The sequence below is a fragment of the Panthera uncia genome, chromosome B1, assembly GCF_023721935.1.
Source record: "Panthera uncia isolate 11264 chromosome B1, Puncia_PCG_1.0, whole genome shotgun sequence".
Lineage (NCBI taxonomy): Eukaryota > Metazoa > Chordata > Mammalia > Carnivora > Felidae > Panthera > Panthera uncia.
Window position 1 is genome coordinate 192,385,917 of NC_064811.1, and position 12,867 is coordinate 192,398,783.

A 12,867-nucleotide genomic window follows, 5' to 3' on the forward strand; every position below is an offset into this window, starting at 1 on the left:
TAATACGAGAATTTGTGTTGGCCACTGGCCAAGTAAAAGCTAAGGATAAAAAGCAGTAGCCATGACTATTTACTTTTGTCTCTAGAGGTTCTGCTAATCCCAGAGCCACGGGCAATTCCCAGTGGGAAAAACTCTTTCTCTTAGCAAGTGAGAAACGCTGGAAAAATCTAGGGAAAAGAAGAGGACCCAAGAAGTGGCAACACAACCGACACAATTTCACACAGTGAGGTTAGAAGGGAGATGAATCATGCTGGGCAATTCCTCGTTGGCCTTGGGGACACCTGCAATATGGAAGCAGCACAACCTTTGATGGCTCCCTTGAGAAGCGCTATGCTTTAGAGAATGCTTTCCAAGGGAATTCACAAGCGTGGCTTTATGGGTTGGCTTCTCCCCATACTGAGGATTTGCTCTCTTGGCTGCACTGGTTGCTGTTCAGACTTTTAGATTTTTCTTAGTGACTCAGAGGCCATAATGACAGTACTAAAAATAAATATACATACTCACACATAGCCATGACTGACAACACCCTACTCCAAATATATCATTGTACCATAAAACCTAACGAAAACCGACCATCTCCTCCATAACACTGCCTTGACAGACCCTCTCTCAAGTGGCCCGCCTTGAATGGACACTCAGATTGGTAATGGACAGTCATTACCATTCTGGGCCACATTGTTAGTGCCCAGTGAAACGTTCAGTTGTCTTCCAAAGTATAAGAAAAATAAGAATGCTTATAGTAAATTTAATTAAAGCTATAGTTATTCACTATAATGAAGCATCTTTTAATTTGAAACTATGTCACCCCATTTTTCAAAAGTTCTTCACCTAAAAATACTGGTAAAAAACTAGCTTTTTTATACATTGTTTTGCACTTTAAGTCTTTATTTGGCCAAAGTAGGACAAACTGACAATTTTTGCCAATTCTGATTTTACTTTTGTAATGGATTGTTCCATAAAATTAAAAAGTCCAGGGACACCTGGGTGGCTCAGTGGGTTAAGGGTCTCACTTCAACTCAGGTCATGATCTCACAGTTAGTGGGTTCGAACCCCACACTGGGCTCTGTGCTGACAGCTCAGAGCCTGGAGCCTGCTTCAGATTCTGGGTCTCCTTCTCTCTCTGCCTCTCCCCCACTTGTGCTCTGTCTCTCACTGTCATTCAAAAATAAATAAATGTAAAAAAAAAAAGTCCAGGAACTATTTCAACTGGTAGACCTAGTGACAAAAATTTGGCCTTCCAAACTTTCCAAATTAAACATAGGAAACAAAGTACAAGGAAAACAAACGAACCTTTGTCAACTGGAGGGGTTGTATATATGTATATAAGAAGGTTGTGAAAAGGCAGCATTATGCAAATGAAAACAGTCAAAATGACAAAGCTACTAACAGTGAGTGTTGGAATGAGTGTAACAGGCATCATCACACCCCACTGACAGCATTGCACGCAGATACAAATATACTCGATTCCCATTGTTAATGGCCATCAAAAGACCTGTCAGTGCACATTTCTACATGTAGGCATTTCTACATGCAGAAATTAACTTGAAAAAATAATTATGGATATATCCAATGATTGGGCTCCCAGTAGTCTCTCCTTGGAAGTGCTCATACTGTTAAACACATCAGAAAATACCCAGTGTAGTGAAATGGGGAACTGGTCTAAAAAAAAATCATGTAGTCCCAAAACACAATATTATATAGCATTAATATCACGTTAAAACATGTGGTTATTTTGAAAGACTTTTACAGTATATCGTTAAGTGGAGGAAAAACGGATCTAAAATCCTGTGTGTAGTGTGATAAAATGGAGAGAGACAGAGACAGAAAGAAAAACCTGAAGATGTACGTAACAAAATAACAGCCAGGTGGTAAGATTAAAACATTTTCTTCCTCCTCTTTTGTTTGATGAGTGTTATGAGTTCAATCGTGTCCCCCCAAGGATATGTTGATGTCCTCACCCCAAGCACCTCCAACTGTGACCTGATTTGGAAACAAGGCTGTAACAGGTGTAACTGTTTAAGATGACACATACCGGAGTAGAGCAGGCTCTCCATCCAATGTGTTTGGTGCCATGTAAGAGGCATCATGACAATAGAGATACGAAGACAAAAACACCACGTGACAACGGAGGCAGAGACTGGAGCAAAGTAGATGTGAGCCAAGGAGCATCAACAACCACGGCCGGCAACTAGGAAGAGGCAAGGAAGGATCCCACCCAGAGCGTTAGAGGATACAAGGCTTTGCTGACACCTTGATTTTGGATTTGTGCTCTCCAAAACTGTGGAAGAGTAAGTTTCCATTGTTTTAAGCCCCCCCATGTTCATGTACTTTGTTATGGCTGCCCTGAGAAACTGATACAATGGTAGCACATTCAGAAAAACACAAACATAGGTATGCACAGCTCAGGGAATTCGTGAAAAGAAGGTGTACCTGTATGACTACACCAGGAGCTGCTCTAATGACTCCTCCCAATCCCCATCCCTTGCCCCCTTCCAAAGGTAACGACTATCATGATTTCTAAAACTTTCTAGTTTAGTTTTTGGTATTGAAAACACATTTACAAATGGAACCAGATGGAATGCATTCCTGTGTGTATGGCTTCTTTCACCCAGTATTATGGTTCTGAAATTAAACCACACAGGGCCACCCGGGTGGTTCAGTTAAGCGTCCGACTTTGGCTCAGGTCACGATCTCAAGGTTTGTGGGTTCAAGCCCCACGTCAGGCTCTGTGCTGACAGCTCAGAGCCTGGAGCCTGCTTCGGATTCTGTGTCTCCCTCTCTCTCTGCCCCTCCTCCACTCATGCTCTGTCTCTCTCTCAAAAACAAACATTTAAAAAAATTGAAATTAAACCACACATATACTATAATCTATGCATCCATTTATCCCTGATGGATATTTAGGGTGTTTGTAGTTTAGCACAATTATCGATAATGCTATGAACCTATCTACGCATGTTTCCTGGGGCATATGTACATCCATTTCTGTCATTTAACTGGGAGTGGCACTGCTGAGCCACAGAGTGAGCACATCCACGAGCTTACAGAGAATTAACAAATTTCTAAAATACTTGTATCAACTTACACACCCACCAGCAGTGAGAATTCTTTTTTTTAAATTTTTTTAATGTTTATTTTTGCGAGAGAGAGAGAGAGAGACAGAGTGTGAGTGGGGGAGGGGCAGTGAGACAGGGAAACACAGAATCCAAAGCTGAGCTGTCAGCACAGAGCCTGATGCAGGGCTTGAACTCACGAACCGTGAGGTCATGACCTGAGCTGAAGTCAGATGCTCAACAGACTGAGCCACCCAGGCACCCCGTGAGAATTCTTACACTTGGTAGTCATGGTCGTTTTGAATTCTCATCATTCTTGAGGGAGAGTAGTAGGATCTTACTGTATTTTCATTTGCACTTCCCTGATCACTAATTAGTACTTTCCATGTGTTTATTAGCATTTGGATGCCTACACTGTGAGTGCCCAGTGGTGAAACTACACTGGAAAAGAATGTGATGGAGTAAGTAGTTTAACAATATTAAGAAAGGTATTAAGCATAATAGTTATTAGAAAATATGATCATTGGTAACACATTTTAGTAATATTTACTGGAATTAATATTATGATGTGTATCAAAAATAAACGTTTAGAAAAGGAGTAACACTCATACTACCGCATTCATCTATAAGAGTTAGTTTTATGAAGCACATTGCACCAAGATATTCTCTAATATAATAACAATATCAGAGTAGCATGGCTCCAGGCTTGATTAATTCAGTGAACATCACTGAGACCGTCTCTCCAGTGCTCAGCTCTACAGTGGAATACTGAAACAGGTTCTGTATGGGTATAGACAATAAGGAGGTGCCCTTCAAATTTATGGAAAAAGTTGGTATATTATCAGTGACTATTTCCTCATGACTGATAAGCTCATTGATTTGTTATCTGATGATATGCTTTGTCTTTTGGGGAAAGAAGGCCAACGTCCTGAGCCAAATTTCACACAATATGGCCTACTAGATGTAGGGGAGGAAAAACTCTAAGTAGTAAGTATCTTGAATTAATGCCCAATTAATAAAATTACCAGGTTTCAATTCCAGATGGAGATTTCCTCATACCCAAGTGGGTCGTTACACAAATCTATAACCCAAAGATCATGCTTAAATGTTATTTAACACCTTAATGCAGGACACTGGCTAATGCTTTAGTCATATCCGGATAATCTTATTTCAAACTAGAAATATTCTTCAAAATGAGATTTCAGTTCAATACGAAAAGAATTCCTAGATGGCAGAAAAGGCTTATTAAAATATTTTTGGTGAAAGTTATACAGAGATATCTAGAAACATATTTTTTTTGTTACTAGCAGTTAACATTCTTGATAAAATGAAACATAAAATCTTTCCTTGTAAAGATGTTTGTGCTAGAATTGCATTCTTTAAAGATCCCCCTGGGCTCACTGATGCGAAATAACTATCCCCCACACCAAGATCCTAAACCCACCCCTGGCAGCCTCTGCAGACGTCACCAAACAAACAGAAAACTAAGGCATGTAGAACACGAACACCCACCTCCACACTTGCCCTCAGGGAGGCCCTGTCACTCTTCCCCAGAGATGAACTAGGCAGCTGTAACTCCCTTCTGTCTTCAGGTTAGCCCAGCAGATGGTTCTCTCCCCTACTTCAACCCGTGCTTTCCTTGATTCTAGTTTTTCTTCTCTTTTTGGGTATTTCTCTCAATTCCTGTGTCACTAGGATCACCCTTCCTCTCCCTTATGATTCCTCAATCTCACGTGGGCGTCAGGATCCGGCACATTCCCTACTTACAGAAAAAGCATGGAGGTTCTCACGGAAAACAGAAACAGTGCTCTAGAAAGAATTTCCCACGCTTTTCTCTCCTGCCTTAGATGGTATTCTTTCTCCCAGAAATAGGCAAGAAACTCAAGAAATGTTGCTGCCTCATTCACCCGGGTCCCAGTAGATACTGATGAGGACATAGTCAGTTAACTGGAGATTAAGACTGATGGACAGTTAACATTTCCTTTGCAGCCCAGAAATGATCTGCTAAACTAAACAGAACCTGCTACACCTTCTATCTATAACTATGATTAAATGCCATACGTCTATAACTATCATTAAATGCTTTTTTTTAAAAAAAAGCTTTCTTAAAGACACAAGAAAAGATGCTCAAGATGGAGAATCATCACGAAATTTGACTCAAAACCATGATAAGCTATCAATTCACACCTGCCAGAATGGTTATTATCAAAAGATAAGAAATCACAAGCATTGGTGAGGATGTGGAGAAAAGGGAATCCTGGTGCACTGCTGGTAGGAATATAAATCGGTGCAGCCACTACAGAAAACAGTATGGAGTTTCCCCAAAACATTAAAAATAGGACTTCCATATGAGCCAGCTCTTCTGAGTCTAGATACTTACTTGAAGAAGACAAAAACATTAATTTGAAAAGACATACACAGCCCTATGTTTATCGGGGCATTGTTTGTAACAACCAACATATAGAAGCAACCTCAGTGTCCATCAATAGATGAATGGATAAAATATTTTTGGTAACAGCTATATGGAAATATATAGAAACAGGCTTTTTTCACTTGGATTTAGCATTTCTTCATAAAAAATAAAGCCTTTACTTATAAAAATTTTTTAGGTAAGAGTCTACACACACACACACACACACACACACACACAGGAATATTACTCAACCATAAAAAGAATAAAATCTTGCCATTTGCAACAACATGGATGAACCTAGGGGTATTATGCCAGACAGAGAAAGACAAATACCATATGATTTCACTTATATGTGGAATCTAAAAAAAAAACACAACCCAAAGTGGGGAAAAAAGAACAGAAAGAGACTTATAAACACAGGGAATAAACTAGTGACAGGCACAGGGGAGGGAGGTCAGGGAATAGGCAAAATAGGTGAGGGGGATTGAGAGATACAAACCAGTTATAAAATAATTGACACAGGGATGAAAAGTATGCGTAGGGAATACGGTCAATATCGTAATAACTTTGTATGCTGACGGATGGTAACTACACACTGTGGAGAGCACTGTATAATGTAGAGAATTATCAAATCAGTATGTGGTACACCTGTAACTAATATAATACCATATGTCGATGATACTTAAGGTGTTTTTTTTTAATTTAGTAAAAAAAATTTTTTAAAGCTTTCTATCTTTAACTTTGATCACATGGTCAAAAAGTTAGCATCAAACCCGTGACAAAGAAAAGGGTTGACCAGCTCGTGTTAAGGGAAAAGACGCTTAAATATTCTGAGCACTAGACTCGACCTTCCATACCTACTGTGGTATTTGGGATACCAAACTGAACAGGCCAATACCGTAAGTACTACCCCATTTTTCAGTAGGGCTTTAGAATCTTGACCAAAGACATCCCTGTAGGAGAACACTAAGACTGTGACCACTGGTTAGACGCAGCTAGTGAGCATCTGAAATACGGCTAGGGAAGCTGAAGGGCTGAATTTTAAATTTTATTCCATTTTAATTAACTTCAATTGAAAAACTGATACTCGAATCTATTGTTAGAAACTTTAAGTGTGCTTGGAACAATTTTGGTATGAGTCTGCTTTGTCAACTTTCTTATTTCAATGAAATAAAGATCAAGGATTTCAGGTAAAATTTTAACACCGAATGGAGATATTTTAGCTGTGAGTATAAAATATACTTTGGATTCAAAGACACAAGACCAAAAAATGTGTAAAATATTTCATGAATGGTTTCTAATATTGATCGGATATCAAAATGCTATTTTGAATATATAGATTAAATAAAATATATTATTAAAGGCAATTTCACTTCTTTAATGTGACTCCCAGAAAATTTTAAATTACATATGTGGCTCATATTATATTCATACTGAACAGCACGGGTGTGGAGAGGCTAACTTTAGAGTAAAAAATAGTGTGTCTGACTCCCACATTGGTTAATTCCATCAAGACTAGGCTGATTCTCAGTGTGTGAATCACTGGTATTAATCATTTCTCTTTGAGTTAAATAGAAAAATTGAATAATGTTAAATTTTAGGAGGAACTGGGGAAATCAGGGTGATATATTTTTATTCCGTGCTTTCAGGGCCACCAGGGTATGCTTACACAATGTTCAGTAGTCCAACACTGCTTTGGTTTCATCATTCTTAGATCTATTTCTTTGCAAAAATTGTTTTTCTTATTTTTCCCCCTTATTCTCTGACTGAATCTTCTCCTTTCTTCAAACCTCCTACAGTCATGTTTCCCTGGCAGATCCTTCTTGCCTAATCTCACACACCTTTGGTACTTATATTCTGTGGACCAGGCAGTCAACTAAAGGGGTCCTCTAGCATCAAGTAGAAACTATCATCCATTTAACACCTGCTAAGCATGGACTGTCATCTGTACCATTTGTCCAAATGGCTCTCAGAGGAAAGAAGACAGACATAATATAATGGCCTTCCAAAGAATATTTCGGCTGTGTAGAGATCTTTCATTCTTTTTCTGTTTAGCTTCCATTTTTGGCAATATTCTAGATGTTCCATGTGGCTAAATAAGTGAATATTGGTATTATTTCCATTTTTAACGTTATTTTGGCTCAAAAGTTCAAGTGCACATTAATTAACTCTACAGCTGTTACTATCTACTAAAAATGTCAAGAGGAATCACAGCAACGAAAATTCTGAAATACAGTGTATTAAATCAAGAGTCAAAATATTCCATCTGCCAAATCATTTATTTCTGAATGAAAATCCATTATAGAATATTCACAAAAAGACCTTTGAGGGCTCATCATGATAAGGATCTTCAAGACACCAGCTAGTAGGGTGGTTTTGTTTTTCATACATTCCATTTTGTAGTAAGACTGCTGTTTCGAGTACAAAACCAAATTAACAATAGATTAGCGTGTACTCTAATATCCACTTACAAGGTCTGAATAACTGTTCTCACCTTGGTAAGATACCTTTGGTATTATAATCAAGGTCAAGACACCATTTTAATTTATTGACTACTTTTGGGCTTTAAATATTTTCTTTTGGGTTCTTTGGATTCTATTTGTGTGTTTATTTTCATGCCAGAATATCCATGGATCCTACAATCAAGAAAATTTGGAATTTCCACAGATAAATTTACTCATGGAGCTTTGAGTTTTAAAATGTTAGGGTAGATTATAAAGAAACCAGCATAAATTACAAGATTGCGTTTTAATAAAGGTTATCTACATCAGCTTTTCAAAAGGTTTAGACAACTTCCCAAAATGTAGTCATATTTATTTCCTGAACAACAACAACAACAACAACAACAACAAAACCAACCACCACAAACTGGACTGTTAAAGTGCTTAATTTAATAGGAGAAGAAGAGAAACACAGTAAGTAGGTCCCAAGGGGCAGTGTTTATAGACTATCTGTTAGGACAGCTAGGATACTATTACAAAGGGCAAGCTCCAGAGCCAGGCTACCTCAAGGTGCTCTGACAAATATTCCTTTCAGTACTCCAGTCATCGTGTTTTCAATGTTATTCTGAAAACATAGGCTATAAATATCTCTGCAGCAGAGTCAGTCCTCCCTGGAGGGCAGAGCACAGAACAAATGCTAGTCTTAATACAGGATGGACCAGCCATGCAGAGACCCAGGCATTCCATTCATGTCTGATTCACTTGTTGATCTTGTTGTCAAGACTCAACCCTCCGTTCTTCCCCAAGCTGCCACCCTGTGGCATACATCGTCAAGAGGAGACAAGCAAGATAGGTCAGATCTGGAAGCATTTTGTGTCATGTTGTTTTTTTAAAATAACTTCTCATGTTCTACCACTTTACTGGGGATGTTCTCCTAAAATCAACTGAAGGAAAACTGAAGTCTTTTATCAGAAGGAAAAAGGAAAACCAAAATGACAACATACAGAACGCCAGAGTTGACCCTGTGCCCAGCAACTTGTACAATCTCACCGTTTGCTCCTCTAGTGAGAGCTCTGATCGTGCTTCTTTCAGAATGTACCACAGTCACCACTTTATCCGTGGTGTCACTTTCGGTGGTTTTAGTTTCCCACTGTCGGGAACCAGATGACCCTGTAGGTCAGAAGGTCAACAGAAGCCTGACGCTACATCACAGCGTGCACGTCACTGAGCTCACTTCATCTGAGCACGTAGGCATTTTATCATCTCCTATCAGCACAACAAGAAGAAGGTTCGGTGTGGGACGGTAAGATATTTTGAGAGAGAGGGGCCATATTCTCATAACTTTTACTACAATATGTTGTTATAATTGTTCTATTTTTATTAGTTATTGTTGCTGATCGCTGAGTGTACCTAAAATTTATAAGTTAAACTTTATCATACATATGTACCTATGGGGAAAAAAGGATAGTATTACCAGGTTCGGTACTCATCACGGTTTTAGGCATCCACTGGAGTATTGGAAGGAATCCCTTCCAATGAATTAGAGGGAACTACTATATCTTTTGTGGAAATTCAGTAAAAAATGAATTCTTACTCCATTTGTTCCCTTATCCTCAATGTCTACTAAATATAAATTTGACTTTTCAAAGTTACCAGTGGCCTATACTTAGAAGAAATGTAGAATTTATTTTAAAGCTGTATGTTAAAGTGCCTTATAAAATGTTTTAGGGTTCATGGTCTTCTTCTAGAATGTGAAACAACTTACATAGACCTTCTCGGCTGAAAAATGCCCTTAAACACTTATTTTGAATTACATTGTGTACAATTTCAATGGATTTACGGATTGATTAAAAGGGCCTTTCCCAAGGGTAGCAGAAAAACTCATGAGCTGTATTACCCCCCTGAAAGTATGTTGTAGTAGTCTACAACTTTTACCTATTGGAGAGTGTATGAATGGGAATCGACCATCAGTGGTTGCATGGAAATTTTTATTTGATTTATGCTGCTTTCTCCCTGGCACTGAAACTTTAGGATTTGTTCCTCAAATTTACTGATTGTAAATGATTCAGTCATGTGTTCATTTTTAATGATCTCAATAGTTATTCAAAATGATTTTTAAAAATCACTTTAATCATAAATAGAAGACAATAAATCCTTCTATAAATTTAAGGATAACTCATTTTGATTATCAGTGAGGAAGCTGAAAAAACAGAGGCCAAGAGGAATAATTCAGAGACATCCACCAGACCCATGACCAAACAGAGGTACCTAGAAAACAATGTACATCAATAAATAAGTCGAGAGAGATCAATAAATAATATCTTGTACATTTCACCCCATTTTTTCCAACTTCTAGATGATGGAGTGCCCCAGGATTTATTCTTCACACCTCCTCTTATCCATCAATATTTAGGCCCTATGTAATTGTATCCAGTTTCAATTTTAAATGACACCTGTACACTTGGCACCTCATAAATTATTGTCTGCAGCCCCAGCTCTCTTCTGTATTCCAGACTCATACACGAGTCTGCTCGACTCCTTCATTCAAATATCTAACAAAGAACTATCTGAAATCCGTATCCTATTTTCTCTCAGAACCTGTTCCTCCCAAGGTTTTCCCCATTTCAGTAAAAGAGTGTCTCCTGTTGCTAAAAGCCAAGAGCCTTGGTGTCTCACCAGGAAAAACCTATAGGCTCTACTTACCAAACACACTCAAACTATGACCAGTTGTCCCCCACCCAGCCCTAGCAACCTGAGCCCAATTACCATAATCTTTCTTGGATTGTGGTGGTGCAAAACCTCTCAACTGGCTGCCTGCTTTACCAGTGCCCCTTATTCTCCACGTAGTAGCCAGAATGTTTTTTTAAAGTTTGTTTTGTAGCTCAAAATCCTCCACTGCCTTGATGTAAAATCAAAAGGCAAAACAATGATTTACAAAGGCCTGCATGATGTGGCTACTAGCACTTGTGGGACTCTGGCTTCTACTACTTCAACTACCGTGCCCTCCTACCCACTCTGTTCCAGCCCCAGAGGCCTCCTGCATGTTCCTTGAACATCAAGGTGTTTACACTGCAAGGCCTCTGCTCTTAATGTTGGTTCTGCATAAATGACTCTTTCCCCAGATATTTGAATGACTTACTCTTCCTTTCCCTCATGTCTTGGATGAAATAGAAACTCACGAGCAATTCCTTACCTCACAGCCCTATATCAGTTTTCTCCCTCACCCTTGCACTCTATTTTCTCTTGCTTTATTTTTTAGTCACCATCTGAAACACTAGATTTATAATATTTCATCTATTTATATGATGACTTATATAGGATTTGATGTTATTACATCTATTTATATGTTTGTGTGCTGTCTGAGCTCTCCCAGAAACATAAATGGAAAGAGACTTGGGGTTGATTATGTTTTGTTTTCTGTTTTCTCTCCATTGCTTAGGACAGTGCCTAATATCTGGTGGATTCTCAAAAAAAATGTTGTTTAATGACAGAGCTATTCAGGTTTAGTTTAGAGAACATAATTCAGGGGAAGGAAGCACAAGAAATGGATTAGGACACTGTCATGGTGACACATGTGGTAGATGATGGCAGCACGGACCAGGGTGGCAGGAAGGATGACAGGGTAATTGCCCATCTTAAGATGCATATTTATAGTGCCAACTGCATTTTCTGGTACATTAGACTTAGACCCAGATTTAGGACTAGAGTAAGTATGTGGATGGTGATGCCATCAATTGAGATGACTAACAACAGAAGAATTTGTTGGGAGTTGGGGAAGTCCCAACTCCTGTTTGGGATATTTTGGACATCTATTAGCATCAAAGTAGAAGTGTCAAGTACGCAGTTTGATACCTAAGCCTGGATTCGAGGGAGTACTAATGGCTGGAGAGATCACTGGGTATCAGACCACATACATGGATTTTAAAGCTGTGGTAGTGGACGAGATTTTCCAAGAAATGAGTGTATCTAGAGGAAGAGGACCAAGAATGGGGCTTGGGATAATTCAGTATTTGCAGGTAGGGGCAGAGGAAAAGGAAGACAAAGAGAAAGAAAGAGTGGCCAGTGAGGTGGGAGGTGATTTCAAAAGCTAAGGGGAAAAACTGTCTCGAGAAGATGTTGTAACTGTCAAAATGAGAGAATTAATTTTTCTATCATTACCAAATTCCAGATAGATGCGGGTTGATCCGCACTACAGTACTCTACGTCATATACAAGATGAACAAAAGACACAGAGGATTTTTAGGGAAGTAAAAATACTCCATCTGGTATTAAAATGATGGATAGAAGTCATTATGTATTTGTCCAAACCCACAGAAGGTACAGCAACATGAGTGAGCCCTCAAGTAAACTATGGACTTGGAGTGATGACGTGTCAATGTAGGTTCATCGTTGGCAAAATTGTACCATTCTACTGAGTAATGATGACAATGGGGGCAGCTTGTCTGTACCTTCCTCTTATCTGTGCCTTCCATCATCTTCTACCTCATCTAGGAGCTCATGTCTCCCAATGCAGATCAGATACTATTACTATGCCCAAATGACCACTGCAATCACATTTTCCCTGAAATCCAAAACCTTTCATTACTCCTTGTTCCCTCCCAGTTAAAGTCCAAACTCTTTGGCCTTGTATTTAGTGCACTTTGGAATCTAAAACCACTTTCTCCTTGGGGTGCCTGGATGGCTCAGTCGGTTGAGTGTCCAACCTCAGCTCAGGTCACGATCTAGTAGTTCGTGGGTTCAAGCCCCGCATTGGGCTCTGTGCTGACAGCTCAGAGCCTGGAGCCTGCTTTGGATTCTGTGTCTCCCTCTCTCTCTGCTCCTCCCCAACTCATGCTCTGTCTCTGTCTCTGTCTCTCTCTCAAAAATAAACATTAAAAAAATAAAAAATAAATTTAAAAAAATAAAACCACCTTCTCCTTAAAGCCCACTTTTCCAGTATTATCTAATCCAAACTATAGATTAG